Here is a 22,927-nt window from a genome sequence, read left to right as displayed (position 1 = left end):
AAGCACTTAAACACAGTGAGACTTTCTTACTCAGAAACAAAAATCCCTGGATGACTATACAGAATAAAAATTCTCCAACCTATCAAGGACTTATCTTCATGACTGGTGCCCCTCATGATAGCAATGATAGCACGATAGCACCCTCTTGACCAATTTTCAGATTTGAAAAAGACTTCACACAATTTGAATTATGCCTCTGTGGCAAAGTGAAAGGGCATATTTTAATTTTGAAATGTACTTTTACCAGGTGGAATGAAAAATGATAATATTGCTCGAGACGAAGGGAGGCATCATTCAAGAGCAGCGATTCTCCAAGTGTGATCCCCAACCAAAAACATCAGTGTCATCACTGAACTCAGAAGCCCAAATTCTCAGGCCTTACTGCAGACTTATTGAATCAGAATCTCTGGGAGTATGGCCCAGCATTCGGTGTTTTAACAAGCTTCCAGGTGATTCTGATACATGTTAAACTGTTATAAGTACTATTCTGAAGAGAAGATATTCCCCTGATACCTACAGTAAGCTAAATTCAACCCATGTCAAAGTGAGGAAAGCCTCAGGTAGATATTCTTTTGCGGTCTTGATACCCTCATGGAATTGTGAAGTCTAAAAAAACCCAGCTACTCAATGTAAAGAAAAACAAACCAATAAGACAGAGATTAAAGGATCAAACTGTAGGTTGCTACACTCAGGAATATGTCATTGTGCTTACAGAGCAAGTAACATGGAGTTCATCTTTCTGTACCATGAAAAGATTCTTTTGAAGTTGTATCCAATGTAGGACTTAATCTTTCTGTCACAAGAAATTGAATTACAATCTCACCTTTCTCTGTAGCTCCATCAGATCATACAGGAAGCTGTCCAGGGACACAAACATTTCTCTGGAAGACACAAAACAGAATATCACAGTGCCAACCTCATAGACAACATTTCCAGAAAATAATTCACCCAGAAAATGCATCTTCAGAGTGCCCAGAAGAAAAAAGTTACCAGTATGAGTTCTATGAAATTAAAAACCAAGATGACTCAAGTTCAATAAATGTAATCAACAAAAATCTTTTATTTACACTCACCTCCCTGCAAAAACAAAAAAACAAAGCCCAAGTGGCTCCTTTCTGAGTCCAGTTATAAAAAATCTTAGTCTATAATGTGGATATGGAAAAAGGACTGAATATTCTCTGAAAATAAGATATAAGACGATTAGGCACCTTTGTCCACTGGCAGAAAGGAACAGAGAACCTTTCTACCTCTGGCTAAGTGGATTTTGTCAATTTCTAGTTTAGTAGGATAGTCTTTATACATGCCATCTGTTTTTGTTTTCTCCTTGGTAATCCTTCTAACCTATACATCTCCCATTATTTGAATAGATTTAGTAGCTAAAAATGACACGAAGAACCCAGTAAAAAATATAATTGAGGCCTTGATTGAAAACAATAGTTTTGAAAACTCTTACTTTCAAATGCAAAACCTGAGCTTCTTCAGAAAATAAATTACACACACACACACACACACACACATACATGCACACCTCAAAAAACTTTGCATTCCAAAATTCAAAGTGGCAAACTGCAGAAAATAAACTTTATAATATAAACCACAGGGTAGGAAAGAATGCTTTCAGAGATTGTTTAATAGCAATGCATCTGACATCAAAAAAGGAAATTGAGGGTTCAAGTAAATTTAAGGCATATATCAAGAATATAGATGGTAATGTTTATGTCAGAAGAAAACCATGAAAACATCCTTAGCTAAATCCAAGTTCAGTAACGTAGTTTGAAACAATAAACACCACAGGTACATTTGGAGCATAGGTACTAGAGCATAAACGACTGGCTTCCTAGTGTGTATCCTAAAAAGCTGCAAGAATTATCATCAAGTCTTACATTCAAAAAGTAGAGTAAAAGTGGCAGTTGAAATTCTTTCGGTGAATGCACTGGATACAGTCTCACAGCATCTCTTAAATTCAAGATTAGTCCAAGGATAATAGCTAAGAATTCTCAAATACTACCCCCTAATATGTGGGTAGTGGCTCACTCACATAGTGGCTTAGAGGGCTAGCATGTTGGGAGAAATTTTATTATTTGGATGGAAAGGACCTGCCAAGATACAACCACTCAAAGTCATGGCAAGACTTCACAAGTGACACACTGGGGATAGAAGCCAAAATCCTGAAACTAAATGGAATGTGACTGCCCCTTGTCAACCAGCCATAAAGCTAATAGAAGGCAAAAAGAAATAAGAAATAGACACTCAAGAAAAATTGAGTGTCTGTTTAGGATAGTGAATATTATTGACCATGGCATTAAAGCTTGATGAGGGATCAAATGATGATGAGAGCTGGAGTACTAGAGAAAGTGATCTATAAAGAGAGAAAATGGTGGTCAGAGAGTGAAATACTTGAGATTGAGATGATAGTGGGGCTGTAATTCTTGGTGATAGTTTTGGGTAATGACAAGGTATAGGATATTGCCAGGGGAAGAAGTGTCTGAGACAGGAAGGAATACAAGAAGAAAAACAATGTTTAGAAACTGAAAGGTAAGCTATTAGAATAATCATTGATTTTAGAATTCCAAGAATTATATAGTCCTGTTGGAGATTTGAGTTTGAAAATCTTCAAGGAGTTAAAGGGCAGGGGCTGGTGGCCATAGATCAGGGCTTAATGAGTGGTTTAGGCTGATAATAGAAGAGATTCAAAGCTGTGTGGTTGATGTGTTGGGAAATGGTCACGAGTGACAAAAAGGAGCACCATCTTTACAGTAACACAGTAGGGTGGGGGGAACCCAGTACTTGAGGGAGCATCAGAGGAAGCAGTGTCTTCAGATTAATAAACAGTGTGTTTTTTTTTCCCATTTGTTTAGATGTCCTTTCATATCTCAGCAATGTTTTGTACTTTACAGAGTACAGATCGTGCACATCTTTTGCTAGACTTATCTCTAAGTATTTCAAACTCTTTGATGCTATTTTAAGTGACAGTGTTTATTTAATTTAAATTTTTGATGATTGATTGTAGATTTTAAAGTGCTATTAAAAACACAAATATTTATTGTCTTACAAATTTCTGAGGGCTAAGAATCCGGAAGCAGTTTAGCTGTGTGATTTTCATTCAGAATGTTTCATGAGTTTGCTGTCAAAATGTTGACAAAACTCACATCCTCTCAAGGCTGGACTGGGACAGGAGAATATACATTCAAGCTTATTCAGTTCCTTTCAAGCTATTGCAATAAAAGCCTTAGTTCCTTGCCACTGGGGCTTCTCCATAGAGCAGCTCATAACATGGCGGGGACTCTGTTGGCTCTCATAGACCCTGGAGACATTTCCTGGTCTCCTGAGCTCTGTCTCTGGAAGAAGGTGAAATTTAAGATGACAGATCTCAGAATGAATCCCAGAGGTCTGTGCCATGAATATTGAGTGTGAGCACAGGGTTCAGAGTGCCTACACCACCCTCTGATCATTTGTAAGTCTCTTTTCTCCCTGTTTTATTTTGGATACTTTTATTGTTATGTCCTCAATTTCACTAATCTTTTCTTCTGCAAGGTTAATATGTTGTTGATTTCATCCAAAGTATTTTTCCTATTGGATGTTACAGGTTTTTATCTCTAGAGTTTGACTTGAGTCATTTGCATATTTTTCATGTCTCAACTAACTTATTCAAATAGCTTCTTGAACATGGAATACAACTATAAAGTTGATTCGCTGTCCTTGTTTACTGATTCTGTCTTCTGGGTCATTACTGGGTCAGCTTCAACTTATTGAGTTTTTCTCCTCATTTTGGGCCATATTTACTACTTCCTTGTATGCATGATAATCTTTTTATTGGATGTCAGACATCGTGAGTTTTATCTTGGTGGGTGCTGAAGAAACCTCTACTTTAGAACGTTTAGCAAAGGTAAGAGTGATACTGTCACACAGTAAGTGATGAAATCTGGATTTGAATTTAGCAAGTCTGCGTCCAGAACTTGTGATCTATAACACTTCTTGCCATGTCTGTTTTTCCTTGTATTTACTTGGCCTTTGGGCCTGGCTACTTCATTAACAGCCATTACTGGCCTGTTCCTTTCTGCCCACCAGAGTCTCTGTGTCATTAAATAATGACTATCTCTGAAACTAGAACACTGACATTCCTTTTATTTGAAATAACTTCAGATTCTAAACCTTGCACTGTCTAGATCTTTTAAAAAATATATACACTTCCCTGGATTTGTCACTCTTTCCTAATGCCTTGCATGTCAAGTATAATGATGTTAAGTAGAAACATTTTTGCTAAGTTGAACATATGCTCAGCATGGACAAAAGCAGCTTTTGTTTTAGAAGCATTAATCTGAAGCTTGAAAAAAGAAAGAAATTCTGTAAGGATGTGACAAAGTGTAGGCACATAACATTTTGGCACCAAGAACATTTGGATGTAGTTGCTTTGAACTGGAGCTTTTTTATCTTTGTCTTGAAAAAAAAGGAATAGATGAAAATTAAACATGCTAACAGTCAGATACACGAAACAATGGGGTGTGCATGGGTTGTGAGGTAGAGGATTTTAGGGAAATATAATTTAAAAGCAAAATCTTCTCAAAATCTGCTTCCCAACGAAAGAAAACCTTGATATGGTTCGGATATTTGTCCCCTCAAAAATCTCATATTGAAATGTGATCCTCAGTATTGAAGGTGGGGCCTGGTGGGAGGTGTTTGATTCACGGGGGTAGATCTCTCATTGATGGCTTAGCACCATCCCTTTGGTGATAAGAGTTATTGCTCTATTGCTTCACACAAGAGCTGGTAGTTAAAAAACAGCATGGCCTCTCCTCCTTATCTTGCTCCCTCTCTTGTCATGTGAGATGCCTGCTCCTCCTTTACCTTCTGCCATGTGTCAAAGCTTTGTGAGGCCTCACCAGAAGCCAAGCAGATGCTGGTGCCATGCTTGTACAGCCTGCAGAAACCTGAGCCAAATAAACCTCTTTTCTTTATAAATTACCCAGTCTCAAGTGTTCCTTTATCACAATGCAAAACAAACTAACATACCTCTCCAAAAAGGTAACAGAGACAGAAAATAGTTTTATTATTAAGTAAGCATTAAATCAGAATTTCATATGCATCACAGGCAATCCACTAAGAAATTGTGAAGACAGAAAGAAATCTTACCCTTTTACATAGCTGAGCAGGTAAAACCCATTTTGTACCTGTTCTCAAGATAAACAGTAACTAATCCTCAAGTAAGAGGACTTGACACTTTTGTTATACAAATTATATCCTAAATTCACTTGGTAGTTGGGGTAACTATGTGTGTTAGCTAGTTGTCTCTCACCAAAGGAAAAATTAACTTCTCACATTTTTATTACAAGACATAGTTTTGCAGCTTGGAACAAGATCCCAAGTTAGATCCCAACCTCCCACAGAAATGGAGAGAGAAGAATGCTATCTTCTTTGATGTTTTACATTTCAAAGAAACTCAGGTTTTGAGAAAGACTTCCCTGGTTTATAAAGTTGACAGAAGTCCTACATAGTTTTCAAAAAGATTTATGTAAGTGTCAAAGAGAGGAGAAAATACTTACAATTGTAAGTTTCCTAAAGTGAATAGTGTAAGAAAAAGGGTGGGAGGGGAAGATCTTTCCTCATTTTCAACTGAGAGAATTTAGTTTTTTAAAAAAAGGTTTTTATTTGTCCTTAGAAGTGCAAACTCAAATCTCATTCTCGAAGTGTGAGCTCCACACCAGCAACATCAGGATAACTTTGATATTTTGTTAGAAATGCAGAATTTCAGTCCTCACTTCATGCCTACTGAATAAGAAAGTGCATTTTTAAAAACATCCCTCATTAATTCCAATGCCCATTAATCTTTAAAAATCACAGATTTATAGGATGCCAGAGGAGTTCCAGATCTTCATCTGTACTTTATTTTGGCCACAAATGGTTTCAGGTTTCAAATAGCTAGCCTATCAGGTTGTTATTAATTAATTACCCCAGGTGCTCAAGCCAACATACGAAAACTCAAATTCCAGATAAGTGCATCGGAGTCAAATGTCTTCAACCTGCATGACTCTGTATCTCATCACATTTAGTCTAACACCTTCACAATCCACTCCCACACATACTTCCAAGGTTTCTATATAAATAGATTGGCAAGATTTTCTAACTCTGTTGGAATATGAGTTATTTCCTTCTTAAGTAGATTTTATATCTTACTATGCTATCTGTGCTTAGTCTTATATTACGAGACAGAAGACAACTTTCAAGGGTGAGTTTAAGTCTTTTTATGTGGCAAATGACATAGGTGCAGTAATTTAAAGGTTTCTACAGGGAAGGCTGGTGTTCTCAAAAGGGTGAGTGAGATAACGCTGTTTCTACCAGCAAAAGAGCTTCATGGTATTTGAGAATGCATAATTTTTAGCCTCATTCATGTTGTTTAGGGTGTCCCCAGTCAGACATGTAACATAAAGACCCCACTCCTTCCCCTCTAGCTCTCTTAGCTTAAGGTCCTGGTATGGTTGAGCATTTAATTAGTGTTACAACTCTGCAATTCTTACAATGAAAGCATAGGTATGATCTTCTGTCATATGCGCCCTACTGTGATAGAAGATGAGATACTTCTTTCAAGCTACCTTCAAAGTTTTCTTATTTTTTGTTTGTATTCTGAGTTGCATACTTGCGCCTTTAATTTCACCTTCTTCTACTATATGTTCTCTGGGGCCATCAGAGGAAGCCATGATATGTCTAGTCATGTTTGTCACCATAGTGACTAACTGCCATGGCTACTTGGTATCCTCATACTTTGTTCTTCATCTACATGCCATCTCATGCACCACCAGTGACAATTTGAATAATAATGACCTCTCTGTGTTCACAAACATGCCATTAACCTTTAGAAAGGAGGCTATCCACATGCTTCTCAATGAAGGCTCCCAGAATCTCTCCTTCCAAGGGACTGTCCTGAAGTCACTCCAGCTTTGCATGACTGTATCAGTCAGGGTCCTGGCAGAAGTCCTACAGACTTGACACAGCATTGCTAAATATCATGAACTTACTCCCTTACTGCCATTCAGTCTTTCGCTATGCCTCCCAATTGTCAAACCCAAGTAGAAGCCTCAGGGTAGGAGAGCTGGGTAGTATGGTCCACAAATGTTCCTAAGACACAGAGCAGTGTGGAGGATGAATCTGGAGGGGGAAGTGACATTCAACACATCTGCAATCTGAGTTCTAAACATAGTATTTGACTTTCAATTTTCTTTCATGAGAAGAAAATCATAACAATATTCATTGTAAAAATTATAATATACATGCTGACACCCGCTTTTACTTTTTCACTCAAGTGCAGAAACCAAACAAACATCTGTCTAACATAATAGAAATCTGAGAAATCCCAATGCTTTTTTTTTTTTTTTTTTTTGAGATGGAGTCTCACTCTGTTGCCCAGGGTGTAATGCAGCAGCACAATCTCAGCTCACTGCAACCTCCGCATCCCAGGTTCAAACAATTCTCTGCCTCAGCCTCCCAAGTAGCTGGGAATACAGGCGCCTGTCACCACACCCGGCTAACTTTTTTTTGTTGTTGTTTTTAGTAGGGACGGGGTTTCACCATCTTGGCCAGGCTGGTCTGGAACTCCTGACTTCTTGATCCACCCGCCTTGGGCTCCCAAAGTACTGAGATTATAGACATGAGCCACCGTGCTCGGACCCAGTGCTTTTTAATCAACATTTTCTTATATATTTTAAGTGTACATTGAGAGTTTTCCACCCTCTTATCACAACAATATTGACAATAAGGCTTTTTAAAATAAGAGAATAAAAAGACAAAAATGTACTAAATTAATTATGGTCTCTTAAAAACTATAAGGTGCCTCACAATTATCTTACTATATTACATATCTGATAACTAGTTTTATTTACATAACAGAAATGGATGTTTAGATATGTAAAATGTATCTCTTTTAAAAAGGTGTAACTTTTTGGGAATGAACAAAGGTTTTCTTAACTGGCCAAGAATGTCAGTAGTATATTGTATTAAAACAGATTTGTTGTTGACCTTCAAGAGGATGTAATCTTTATGAAAGACAAAGTCCATGTAAGCAAAGAAAATATAATGAACAAAAGCCATTATCTCTATAAATAGTGACTCTAGGGACAGAAAGAGAGAGTCAGTCGTCTCACAGTAAGCAGATCTATGGAAACTTATTCCCTGGAGACCAAGGGAGCTGAGAGGCTGAAGAAAGAGTCTGACAAATCCAGTTTCTTTGAAAGAAATATTTAATAGGATCTCATGAACAGAGGCCATGCCTCGGGTGGTGGCAAGGTGTGATGGCAAATGCCAGTGTGGTTACCTCTCAGATCCAGGGCTTATACCATAGGGAAATGGTACATGTGCTTCTGAAGGGATGTGTAGAACAATGCTTAGGGCAGGATTTATGGCAATTTACAATAAAATCCAGGATTGTTTTGATGTAAGGGTGGATTTAAGGTAAGCATGCATTCTTACGCAGGAACAGTAGATAAAATAGAAATCTGAGGGATGTTCTCAGAACTGGGGTTAATCACAAGTTAACATTGTGGATTAACATCCAAGATTGAGTTGCTTTAGCCTCCACAGGTTTGAAATTCTTTATATCACAATAAAATGAACCAAATTCAATGATGGAATATATATAAGAGTGTGTGTCTCTATCTGTATATGTGTGTGTGTGTGTGTGTGTGTGTGTGTGTGTGTGTGTATGTATTTTTTTCATCAACAAGATGACTGACTTTTTCATGTTGTATCCCTTTTATCTTTAAAAATACATTTAATACATTTTTGGAAAACAAGAAACATTTGTGGAAGAAATTACTTTTTCATTCAGGAATAAAAAACAGTGATATTTTAACATGAAAACATTGGAGAAGGGAAAGGAAGAGATGTTAAGGTTATGGCAATTCATTTATATACAATCTACCATTTTTCAATAAAATAGTTTCTCCTGAAATTTCATTTAAAATAAAACGGTAGAAACTTGCTTTTTGTAAAATTATATATACTTACTGTCAGTTAAGAAAAAAAATCTCTCATGCAAGAATAGTAGAGAGAATTCATGCAGTGGAAATCAAAAGATATTTCATTTCATAAGGTTAACTGTTACCCAGCTCTAGCTGTCACCACAGGAGTTTCCTAGCTGGAGGCATATGTTTAGCTGTAACTTAGAAAATACGTAAAACAGCATCCTTGTCTAAAACCTCAGAAGCAATACCATTTTATTTTCCAATGATTTTTTATAAAAAAATTATATCTAAAATATATAGCAACATCTATATATTATAAAACCTATTAAAAAGATATTTTTTTAACCGAGGGGAGAAGAGGTCCTGATGTAGCTGCCTTTTGGTGAGAATATCACAACTTAATGGTGATTTGACCTATGTTTTAAAATATTAAAACAAAATAACAGTATTCTTCAACTCAAACATCTGAGGAAGTTAATTGGTAAAGTTTCTTTATGGCTTTACTTGAGGTCCAAATGCTCAAATCATAACAAACATATTCATAACTAACTGAATATAAAACTAGCTACTTTGGTTTAGGAATGGTCATCTTATTGACTGGATAAAAAACAGAATGCATATAACAAAACAAGGCCAAGAATTTTTATCATAGTCTACCTTATTTTCTAGTGAATCATTTTTATTCCTACAAAGATGCAATAAAATTTTAAATTTATCACAGCTTTTCTTGGATTCCTTCTTTCTTAATATAGAATTCAATGAGTCACTTGCTTAGGTGGAAAGAAAATCAATACTGCAAATATACTCAATTTTTCTACAGAAATTCCCAAGAGAAATTATTCTATGGTCCAATAAATTTCTTAGTGAAGAAATATATTCTATTACTTAGTATAAATATGTACTTAGTCATTTTACCCCATAAACTCAATTATATTGCAACCCTGTCTTAACAGTGTATAACTTTTTTCTTTTCTTCTTTGTGGAGCAGAATTTTAAATTACCACTCATTGCATTCTCATGTATCTTCCATTTAGGACCAAAAATATCCATGTAAAGATTTCTCTTTAAAACTAACAACTATAAAAATCAACATTAAAGGAAGTATATTCATGATTTGCAGCATTATCACATTCTGCAAAACAATCTTTAAATGGATTCTTAATAAGAAGCTTTTGTCACATCTGTTAAATTTGAGTTTCTGAAATGCCGTAACCAACAAAATTGTTGATTACATAAATTAGATAATTGTTATTTTGATCTGGTAGGGAACTAGTTACATTTTAAAAACACGTAGTTAATTAGAAGTGCTACTGTTTCTTCAGCAAGATCCGTGGTAGAAAATACCAAGTCCAAATCACAAAGGTCAAAAAATGATACTCATGCTTGGCAAACAATCTCTGGTAATAATTGTTTCTCTTGTAAAGATTGTAAAAAGTGAAGGAATTATCTGGCAATGTTATGTGAAATTTTTTGTTCACCTAGCAGTTATACTTAGCAGTGCAAATTAATATATCTTTAAGATTTAAAAAAACAACCTTTAGAATTTAATTTGCCATGTCTGAAGTCACAAAGCACAGTCAGAATTAAAATCAGTTTTATGAATCTGAACATTTGAAGTACTAGATGTGTATGGATCACAAGAAAGCACTCAAAGCTTCTTGGATCTTGTCTGAGACAGCAAGATGGCTTCCTGTTTTTGTTTCTTTTTTCTTTTTTTTTTAACTTTTAATGCATTCACTCTTTCAGCAAATATAAAGCTTGTGTTCTAGGCAGTAGTCTACACTTAAAACACAAAACAGAAGGGGCACACATGAACACAATCACAGTTAATAAAATGTCTTATAACAAATATTATCAAAAATAGTGAAAGTTAAAAAAAATGATTATTCTACCTGGCAGTGAGAAGTTTGCTAGATGAGGATCAGAGAAAGCTTTCTAGGAGAAGTTGTATTCTATCTGAGTCTTAAAAGATGACAGTACAGATGAAGGACTGTTGTGTGAAAAGGTATGTGTAATATGATGTTAAAAATCAAGGTTTTGACTCTAGCAAAAATAGGTGACCAGAAAAGATAATTAGATGACTCTCAAGCCCCTAACTCCATTCAGGGTATGAAAAAGGTCAAGAATAGTTGAGTTAGGGAAGTGAGTTGCTTCAGAAAAAAGTGGACTGTGAGTCCCACCTTTAACACCATGTCCCTAAGAGGAAGAATGCATAGTTATTTTGGCATCTCTGAAATCAGAATATATCTTAAAATCAATAGTACATGATCTGTTTTTGGTAGCATATTGTCTTTCTTAGTGAAATATAAATTACTAGAGACTCTTACGATCAATGGCTTCTCAGTTTCAGTGAAATCTGGTAATGAAGGATTTGTGAAGAGAATAATGAGAAAGAACCACCTGGTTGATATTCATGACAATCAATCTCCACTTTCTACTTCATGTGACGGTATATGTTATATCTGTCTTCACTTCTGTCTAGAGAAGGACATTAAAGAGACCACCGATGAGCCTGCTATGTTTCTTTGAACTTAGTGTACTCATATAACTAGGGTCTTATTCAAACTTAAAGGGAGACAGACAGTTGGTTTGAGAGAGAATAATTTGAATGTGGTATGCATCTCCAGATGTTTCCTGTGGATATATGTTGGACCACAGGCTGGCATAGGGTCACTTTACGATCCTCCAAGGGGCAGGCTGGAGAGCTGTGGCAGGCTCAGGAAATGACTGCTAATCCAGTGTGCCAGAGTAGAGGACAAATGACATAAAGGTGGGAGGATAAATTAGATAAGTAGGTTGAGTCCAAACTGCAAAAGTCCTTAATTTTCATGTTTAAGAACTGGGTACTGATCCTCTAGGCACTGAAGAAACAGCTTAGTGAGCAAAGAATAATATAACCTGATCTCTGTTTTTTAAAAGTCTGCCATAGCATGACGAGTGAACTGGGGGAATGTGAATCTGAAGACAGAAAATAAAGCAACAATTATTTAAAACTATTTTGCTCAAACTAGTTTGGATGTCAGTAGGTAACATAAAATGATAAAAATCAAATTATTTGGGAAAATTCAGGAGGTAAGCTGTTTTAGACAACATTTTACCTATTATGTGTTTTCACTGAAGGTGGTGTTCTTTCTCTTCCTATCTTAAAACATTCATTTTAAATGGAATGTCTTTGCAAAAGTCAGTGACATACATTTGTTTTTTTGATCTATGGTGGTATCAAGATCATTTTTCAATTTGAATTTATATAATTATTTGCTACAATGCGTATTCTTACCATCTTTGTGGCACAAACATATGCATGCCCATAGACCACAAGATGTGGTTTTAAAAGTGTTATAATAATATCTAAATACCCAAATGTTATAATTTATTTTATTATTTTTATTAACTAATTTCTTTAATGAAAAGTATTTTGAGATATGTCACCTACATAAAATTTGCTGCATTTTTAATGTGGCTATCATGTTGTCAGAAACATAAAATTGCTAAAGAATGCATTAGACCTCTGTTTATACATCTTGTTTTTGGAAATCCCTGATCGTTTCAATTGCAATGTAGGATAAAGAAGTTCAATGATTATCAGAATAATTCTAGATAATACTTTGCTTGGGAAAATATAGAAACTTGTACTGATTTAAATGTATATTACTTTCCCCTTTTAACTGGAGTTTGTTCCTCTGTTTCTATGTAAATAAACAAAATCAAGTCAGATACACATCAGTTATTAATATCCTGATTTTAGTATTTCACCTCTTTGCAAATTTATATTGATCTCTGCAATGAATGAGCCACTTTATCCTTTTCATTCCCTGAATTTTGAAAAAATTCACTATTAACTATGTTTAAATAAAACCAGTACCAACCACTACCTCAGATATCTCCCTTCATATAACAGAAACAACGTTCTAGGAAACACTATGCTATTTTAAATTCCAATTAATTAATTAATTTAATTTTGCCACATACCTAGACTCCAAATCAATTAGAAAAGTAATAGATTAGACCCATGTACAGATGAAAAAACACATGGGATAATGACAGTAATTTACTTGCCATTGTGTTACTTCTAGATATCTGTTGGATGACATGTTTTTACTAAATTGATGGGTGTTAACTGATAAAACCAATAAGAATTGAATATCCATCTATGATATCCATTAATACATATGCAAATACATAAATAAATGAATTAAACATAGTTTTTTGAAATGTTCTTTTGTATTATACAAAAATTAATGACATAAATATACTAATGTTCAATATACATGTTATTTATCTGAGCTGAATCTACATATTCACTTCAAAACACTTTGAAAAAAATGTTTGAGTTGGCAACTTGAAGGTCTTGATCAAGATATATTAAAGACTCCTTTTGGTTTTACCAGTTTTTATACACAGATCTGGACTTCCCAATTCCCTAAGACTTGCAGTCAACAAACAATGGTATGAATCACACTGGAGCAGATTTTCAAAGCAAAATGTAGATAAATAAATATAGTGTTTCATCTCATTTTTTCTCCTCCCTTAAAACAATACCCCTATTAAAAATCCCAAAATATCCCAAAATAGTCCCAAAAATCCCAAAATATTTTATCAAATTCAAACAATGCTGAAGCATATCAAGAAAATAACTGTATTAGTTTGTTTTCACACTGGCGATAAAGACATATCCGAGACTGGGCAATTTACAAAGTAAAGAGGTTTAATGGACTTACCATTCCACGTGGCTGGGAAAGCCTCACAATCATGGCAGAAGGCAAGGAAGAGCAAGTCATGTCTTACATGGATGGCAGCAGCAATGAGAGAGAGGGAGCTTATGCAGGGGAACTCCTCTTTTAAAAACCATCAGATCTCATGAGACTTATTCACTGTTATGAGAATACCAGGAGAAAGACTTGCCCCCATTTCAATTACCTCCCAGCTGGTCCCTCCCACTTGTGGGATTTCAAGATGAGATTTGGGTGGGGACACAGTCAAACCTTATAATTCTGCCCCTGACCCCTCCCAAATCTCATGTCCTCACATTTCAAAACCAGCCATGCCTTCCCAACTGTCTCCCAAAATCTTAACTTATTTCAGCATTAACTCAAAAGTCCAGGGTCCAAAGTCCCATCTGAGACAACACAAGTCCCATCCTCCTATGAGCCTGTAATATGAAAAGCAAGTTAATTACTTCCTAGAAACAATGGGTGTACAGTCACTGGCTAAATACAGCCATTCCAAATGGGAGGCATTGACCAAAACAAAGGGGCTACAGGCCCCATGCAAGTCCAAAATCTGGTGGGGCAGTCAAATCTTAAAGCTCCAGAATGATCCCCTTTGACTCCATGTCTCACATTCAGGTTATGCTGATGCAAGAGTTGGGTTCCCATGGTCTTGGGGAACTCTGGCCCTGTGGCTTTCCTGGATACATCCTCCCTCCTGGCTGCTTTCATGAGCTAATAGTGAGTGTCTGTGAGTTTTCCAGGCACACAGTACAAGCTGTTGGTGGATTTACCATTTTGGGTTCTGGAGGATGGTGGCCCTCTTCTCACAGCTCCACTAGGCAGTGCTCCAGTATGGGCTCTATGTGGGGGATCTGACCCCACAGTTCCCTTCCACATTGCCCTAGCAGAGGTTATCCATGAGGGCTCCACCCCTGTAGCAAACTTTTGCCTGGGCATCCAGGCATTTCCACACATCTTCTGAAATCCAGGCAGAGGTTCCATAATTCTTGACTTCTGTGCACCCACAGGCTTGACACCACATGGTAGCTGCCAAGGCTTGGGGCTTCCACCCTCTGAAGCAACAACCCAAGCTGTACCATGACCCTTTTTAGTCATGGTTGGAGTGACTGGGACATAGGGCACCAAGTCTCTAGATTGCACTCAGCACCGGGACCCTGGGCTTGGCCCACAAAACCATTTTCTCCTAAACCTCCTGGCCTGTGATGGGAGGGCTGCCATGAAGACCTTTTGACATTCTCTGGAGACATTTTCCCCATTGTCTTGGGGATTAACATTTGGCTCCTCATTACTTATGCAAATTTCTGCAGGTGGCTTGAATTTCCCTAAAAAAAAATGTGTTTTTCTTCTCTACTACATGTCAGGCTGCAAATTTTCTGAACTTTTATACTCTGCTTCCTTTACAAAACTGAATGCCTTTAAGAGCACCCAAGTCACCTCTTGAATGCTTTGCTGCTTAGAATTTTTTTCCACCAGATACCCTAAATCATCTGTTTCAAGTTAAAATTTCCACAAATCTCTAGGGTAAGCACAAAACACCACCAGTCTCTTTGTTAAAACATAACAAGAGTCACCTTTGCTCTAGTTCCCAACAAGTTCCTCGTCTCCATCTGAGACCACCTCAGTCTGGACCTTATTGTTCATATCACTATCGGCATTTTTTTCAAATCATTCAACAAGTCTCTAGGAAGTTCCAAACTTTCCCACATTTTCCTGTCTTCTTTGGAGCCCTCCAAACTGTTCTAACTTCTACCTGTTACCTAGTTCCAAAATCACTTCTACATTTTCTGGTATGTTCTCAGCAATGCCCCACTGTACTGGTACCAATTTACTGTATTAGTCCATTTTCATGCTGTTGATAAAGACATAACCAAGACTGGGTAATTTACAAGAGAAAGAGGTTTAATTGGACTTAGAGTTCCATGTGGCTGGAGAGGCCTCACAATCATGGCAGAAGGCAAGGAGGAGCAAGTCACAGCTTACATGGATGGCAGCAGGCAAAGAGAGAACTTGTGCAGGGGAACTCTTTTTAAAGCCATCAGATGTCATGAGACTACTGACTGTCATGAGATCTTCAGGGGAAAGACTTGCCCTCATGATTCAATTACCTCCCAGCAGGTCCCTCATCTTGTGGGAATTCAAGATGATATTTGGGTGGAGACACAGCCAAATCTTATCAAAAACAAATACCTCTTAATTCTACTTCCAAGTTTTTCACTGTTATACTAATTCCTAAGAACCAGCTGCCAACTAATTTAAGAATTCCAAATTAATTATGCCCAGTTAATCTTAATTCAACCCCACACACCAAGCTTAAAAGATTTGGGAGCATAAAACTAATGAATATTAATCAGTAAGATCTTAATTTTAATAGTAAATCTGAAAGAAAAAAAATTAAATCTTGGACCTTCAGTTTCATCTTAAGATAGTTGTGGCTTTGAACTAGCTAATATTTAAATTCTCTTTCAACTCTAAATATTGATTCCACAGTGTCATTTCTAAGTAATAGTAACCGAGTTTAACTTTATAAATAACACTTCGATTAGAATTAGAGAAAGTATAAAAGCATAAGATGGTATTCCTTCCAATACAAATTTATAGTATACAGGTAAATCAAAATATATATCTAAATTAATTAGTAAAATAACATTATTAAAATATGTTTCTGATAAAATCATTACATATAAGCAGCACAATTAGGGATTGTTAGCTGAATCAACTCAGAAAAAGCATTTGACAAAAATCTCACATTCGTTCATGGAAAAAACTTAATAAACTAGGAATATAAGGGAATTTTCTCAAATTGATGAAAAACAGCCATGAGAAAACCTAACATTATACATAATTGTCAAAGACTGGATGCTTGCGTTCTCACAACTTCTCTTTAACAATGTACTGAAGACTTTAGCCATGGAATAAGGTAAAACATACAAACAAAAATTAAGATGTACCAATTAGAAAATAAGTAAAATTATTATTATTTTCAGATGACATGATTTTGTATACCAAATCAACTAGAAGTAACAAGCAAATTTGGCAAGATTGTTTGATACAAGACCAGTATGCAAAAATCAGTTATATTTTTATATATTACAACAACTAGTACATAAATGAAAATAAAAAAAATTCCATTCATAATAATATGACAAAGAATAAACCATATAGGGACAAGTTCAACAAAATAAGTAGTTATAAGACAGGTACACTAAAAACTGCATTACATTGCTGAGGAAAATTAAAGGTCTAAACAAATAAAAAGTCTTTACATGTTTATGGATTGGAAGACTCTAAATGTCAAGATCGCAATTCTCCCTAGATTGATCTATAATACAAATATAGTGAGATCCCTATCAAAATCGCAGCATTTTGTAGAAATTGGTATACTGTTCCTAACATTTGTCTTAAAATGCAAAGGATTTAGAATAGCAAAAGCACTTTCTTAAGAGAACAAATTTGGTGGTCAGGCATTCTAAAATGAGCAAAGTATTTCAATAGACATTTCATCAGAAAAGATGTGTGAATGACTGCTAAGCCTAAGTGTAAAGATACTTACCATTAGAAGAATGAAAAAGTAAAACTATACCAAACACCACTATACATGCGTAGGATGATTATAATTTAAAAAGGGAGATAATACCAAGTATTGGCAAGTTCATGTTGAAACTAGAACTCTCAAACATTGCTCAGGTATGTAAAAGGATGTAGCCACTTTAAAAACAATTTTTCAGGTTTTTATAAAGTTAAATGCAAGTGTAACATACAAACAAGCAGTTTGACGTTTAAGAAGATACCCAAGAGAAATGAAAACACATTCTCTTGTAAAGACGTATATGTGAATGTTCATAGGAGCATTATTCTTAATATCCAAATGTCCACAACTAGTAAAAGATACAGAAAATATTATATATCTCTGCAATGGAGCACTGTTCAGCAATAAAGAGATGCTGTACTCATTTATGCTACAACATGAACTAATTTCTGAAATATTATACTAAATAAAATAAGCTAAGTGCAAAAAAGTGCGTTTGCTCTCTTCCATTTACATGAAATATCCAGAAAAGGCAAATATGTAGCAGAAAGCTGATCAGTGGTTGCCTAGAGCTGGAAGTGAGTGTAGAATATTGCAGATGAATGTGGAGAACCTTCTGGGTTCTGGTAATGGAAATATTCTTAAACTAGAATGTAGTGTGGATGCACAACTCTGTAAGTTTACTAAAAATTATTGATTTGTATACTTTTAACAAGTGAATTATATATATATATATACACACACACATATATAAAAAATACCTTAATAAAGTTGTTAAATAAATCAGTTATAAAATAATGCAGGATGGCAAGAAGTGGTTGGGTGGGTATAGGTAAAACTAGCTGGCGAGTCATTGATAATTGTTAAAGCAGAAAATGAATGTGTGGGGTCTTATTTCACTCTTTTTCTGCGTTTGTACTTCCTTGAAATTTTATTTGTGTTTGTTTATTTGAGACAGGGTCTGGATCTCGCTCTGTTGCCCAGTCTGGAGTTCAGTGGCACGATCACGACTCACTTGCATCCTCTACTCCCGGGTCAAGCAGATCCTCCCACCTCAGCTCCCTGATGACCTAGGACTACAGGCATGTGCCACCAGCTAATTCTTTTAATTTTTTGTGGAGATGAGGGTCTCCCAATGTTGCCCAGGCTGATCTTGAACTCCTGGGCTCAAGTGATCCTCCCTCCTCAGCCTCCCAAAGTGCTGAGAGAACAGGCTTTCTTTTAAATTTTCAAAAATAAAAAATTAAATTTTAAAATTAAAAATTAAGTCTTGTTGTCCACTCTACATAGGGGTACTGAGTAAAGAGAAGGTTTCAATCTTATATCTAAGAGTTTTAAAACACAGAAAGTATCTTCCTTAATGTTCTCTTGGAAGTGTCTGCCTCTAGTTGAGAACTAACCTGTCAAGTGTTTCCAAGCTTCTCAGTTTGTGGAGCAAGAGGGTCAGTGGAAACACACAGGAATTGAAGACTCTTGAGCAGAGGCATGAAGCTGAGTTGTAGCCAAACCTCTGGTGGAAAGCACAGAGGGCAACATCATTGTATGTGAGCCTTAAAGAAAATATCATTTTGCCATGTAGCAAGTGATAGACCTCTAAAAAATATATGCAATTTTCCTTATGTTTATATTCAACTTAAAACACTTCAAAGAAGTGTTTATCCCTCAGGATAAACAACAAATTGCTTTAAGTTTTCCCAGCAGCTCCCCACCATATCAGCCTCACTTCTAACACCCGTGAATTTAAATTCTCCAGATTTCCCAAACTTTTTTAAATTTTTTCCGAGCACTAAACTACCCTTCAGCATTCTCTTATCTCATATCTTTACACTTATGGTGTCCTTTGCTTAGAAAACGTTTTTGAGTCTGTGCTGGGCTACACCCTAGCAATCCGTCAGTTCATGAATTACACGTCACTATATCAGGAAAGCATTCACTAGTTCCCTGAATTTGACTACTACTTCTGTGCTCTCTCCTAGGAACTGACCTTCCACTCACAGTAAATCATTGCAATTGTTTGTCTTCCCAATGCTGTAAATTCATGAAAGTATCTTCAGTGGCTTGCACTGTGCTTAGCAATCAGCAGGCATTTAGCAAAAGTTGTGTTCAAGGATTAAATTAAATAATGTATATATTCACCTCCTCAAAAACTTGATATAAAATGTATGTTTAACACACAGTGGGTGTAAAATAAACACCTGTTTAGTGAAGGAATGGATGAATGAATGAGTCGGCCTTTTATTAAATACAGTTGATCAAACAATCCAAGATACTATTTCAAAGGAAATCAACCTTTAAAATGTAACTATACTGACTAACTACACAGTAAATTTTCTGTAAGGCTCAATGTAAATATAAAGAAAATAGAATTCCTTTGTTTTATTATGTTTTATTCAATCTTGTTTAAATAGAAGAAACTATAAAATACTCCTTTAAAAATCTTTCTGCAATTTAAATAGTATATATTGTGTTCTTCATGGGCAAAGTAACCTTGATGTCTCAGTTGTAATAGTTTCAAGTATCCTTGGGTAGTTATTTTTGGTGGCAGGTTTTGTTTACAGAGAAACTGCAGAGAAATATCTTTGAATATAAAAATGTCTAATATTTAAATAAATACACAAACATTCATGACTTTATTCTCGACTGTTGCTGGAAGGAATAATGCAGCAAAATCATGACAAAAATATCTATAGCTTTTTTCACTTGATTGGTCTCAGATTGTGAGCTATATTATGATAAAATAAAGTTACAATTTTATAACGGTTACTTAATAAATGTATAGAAATATAGTACACAAATTGAAGGCCTTTGCCTGTGGTGTGCTAGAATAAATTAAAAAACAGAACATAGAAGAATTTCTTTTTATTAAATGAAATAAAATGAATAAATTATGTTCATTGTTTGACTTTGTGTTATGTAAATGTTAACTTAAAGCAGCATATTTTCTTCTGGCTGTTTATCTTCTATGTTGAAGTAGCAGAATCCCATGCAAAGAGATTCCTTTGAAAGATTTATAGCTTAAGGCATGTAATAAGACAATGTTGTGTTTATCTCATTCCCTCTAGAATCACTATGCTATTTCTGCTGAGTAGAGATACAGATTAAAGTATTTTAAGATTCTACAGGGGATGTCCTGATGTGATTATGAAGCATTGACTGTTTGTTCCTTCTTTCTCCTCCCACTCGATGCTATTCAAATTCATATGCCTAGTTTCACTGGTTAAAAACAGTCAATTGACTTCTCTAACCCGGACTCCTATTGAAAGCCCAGGTTTGCTGTTCTGAGTAATAGGGAAACTTATCACTTTCAATTTCAAGGTCTGCATAATGTCTCTGATTCCCCCCAAACATAATACCTTTTTCAGAACTTTTAAAGGGTGAAAGCTTCCGCTTCCAGTACCTAAGTAGAAACCATGAAAAAGGGGATAAAGAAGGGGTTCTCAACAAGCCAGCTGTTCAAATTAACGGAAGGATTATGGTTACGACAGACAAACATCCACCCCACATACTATTTTAACTAGGATGGTTTTTAAATGAAGCTTCTTTTCACCAAAGTAATCCATGAATATGTTATACAAAATCACAAGTCTTACAGAAATACACAGGTGCCTCCCCCGACCAATCTCTAGTTTGTCCCCCTAGAGCCACCTCCTTTTAACTCTTTAAACTGTTTTTTCCTCAAATATTTAACTTCAAATTTCTCATGATTTTTATGCTGCTATTTTTCAAGTTATCAATTTTGGGTATTTATTTATCCTATGAAAGATAAAGATTTACAACTCTAAATAAAGTCACATGTATGCTGCACTTTTTCTTGCACCATCTCCTGAAGTTATATCAAAAATTAAGTCAATATTTAATTTAAAATAACTATGAATGTGTAACTAGAATTTAAGTAGTGCACTATAATTACATTTAATTTCTTATAAAATCATTTTTTCCCTAGAGTCAATAGTTTGCCATCATTGTTTCATTTAATTTTCTATCTATGTAATGCTATTTTTTCCCAAATTGGCAGTAAAAATTTTAAATTTTGTAGAGGACACTGAAGATAGAATGCACCAAAACTCTTTTAAGTCCTCTCCTCTTATGCTTTCATTAATTTAGAGGCTAGAAAACAAATTCACATCTTCACAGAATACATTGCAATATGACCCAGTCCTTGGCAATGACATGTAGGTGGAACTTACTGGGTAGACCTTCCAATAATTTTTTGTAAAATATGAGATTTGATTTCTGTACTTCTTTGACCTTCTGCTTCCTTATCATCCTGTCTGAAGCAAACATTTTTATTTATTTATTTATTTTTGGTCTACCTGCTTGAAGCAGTGAATTAGATGCCTGACTGTGTTTGTAACCATGAGACAATAATGAGATCAATATTTATACTCCTGAGATGTCAGGTGTTATGGGTTGAGTTGTACCCTTCCCCATCCCACCCCCAAATTCGTATGTTGACTCCTAACTGCCAGTACCAGAATGTGAACTTGTTTGGAAACGGGGTCATTGTAGACAAAATTAGTTAAAGGTGGGTCCCCAATCCAACATGACTGGTGTTCTTAAAAAAAGGAGAAATTTCACATAGATCCCCACACAGAGAGAAAACACCAAGTGAAGATCAAGAGAGAGATCAGAGTGATACAGCAGAAGCCAAGGATTGACAGAGACTGCCAGCAAACCACCAGAAGCTAGTAGAGGGGCATGAAACATATTCTCCCTCACAGCCCTCAGAAAGACCCAGTGTTGATCTTGGACAAACCCTTTCCTGTTAAGCATCAGAGGAGATCTTAGCCCAGGCCAAAACTTTTATTTCAGCCTTGTATATGACCCAACTAAGCAGTGCCTAGACTCCTAACCCATAGAAACTGAGAAGTAATAAATATGCATTGTTTTAAGTCATTGGGTTTATGATAATATTGTTACTTAGCAACAGATAACTAATGCAGCTAATTTTATGTAATCATAAATTTATTACACCCATAGAACTGAATATTCTTATGAATTCTTATTAGACAATAAAATACACATGTGGTATAAATAAATCACATAGGTAATGAATAAAATTAGTTTATATTCTATTACACTCAAAAATTTATGTTGTAAACAACTACTTGTAACCAATCCAAAGGTATATTCAAAAATGATTAATTAGGAAGATTTTCATCTGATAACAGGGATTTCTGAGATGCATTTTCCTACAGGCAGTAGCCTAAAGAGAAGTTCTGTTTGGTCAATAATGTTAAACAAACATATATTAAATATGCATTTACTGTTGAATTACTTTGTTTGATTTGGGTATGTATAACATAGTAAAGTCTCAATTATTGTGTGAGTTTCTCAAATTACAATGACATGGCATGGTTTTCTCATTTAAAGGTTTTAATTTACACTAAAATTATTGTAAAAATGTTAGCTATATACCAAAGGAAAAAAAATAGCATCATAAACATGCTATGAACAAATCACTAGCTTCAACAATTGTCAACAAATGTTAATCTTTCTTCTTGTATCCCTCCACCTATTTCCTCAGATTGCATATAATTATACTTGTAAATATCTCAGTAAGTTGCTCTAAATCCTAAAAGAAAGATTTCAATACATTTTGCTTAGCTACCAAAATTAATAATTTCATTAAATATACTTCTGTTTTTCAAATATCCAATTGTGTCACAAATGTCATTTGTTTTACAGTTTATCCACTTGGATCATGATCCATATGAAGT

At 35.4% G+C, this 22,927-nt stretch overlaps 1 long non-coding RNA gene across 3 annotated transcripts in view; it reads right to left on the bottom strand.

Annotated features, from left to right (window-relative positions):
• Positions 1-204: 204 nt before the first annotated feature.
• The window catches only part of LOC103886219, a 51,345-nt gene continuing 28,622 nt past the window's right edge, over positions 205-22,927 (bottom strand). For all 3 annotated transcript variants that reach the window (XR_002523355.2, XR_004185395.1, XR_004185394.1), the window contains 2 exons: positions 18,608-18,717; positions 205-881 (listed from right to left, as the gene is read on the bottom strand). This is a non-coding gene — a long non-coding RNA (uncharacterized LOC103886219). The remainder of the gene's footprint in view (positions 882-18,607; positions 18,718-22,927) is intronic.

This window comes from Papio anubis, chromosome 7, assembly GCF_008728515.1.
Source record: "Papio anubis isolate 15944 chromosome 7, Panubis1.0, whole genome shotgun sequence".
Taxonomy (NCBI): Eukaryota; Metazoa; Chordata; class Mammalia; order Primates; family Cercopithecidae; genus Papio; species Papio anubis.
This window is presented reverse-complemented; position numbering and strand designations above follow the sequence as displayed.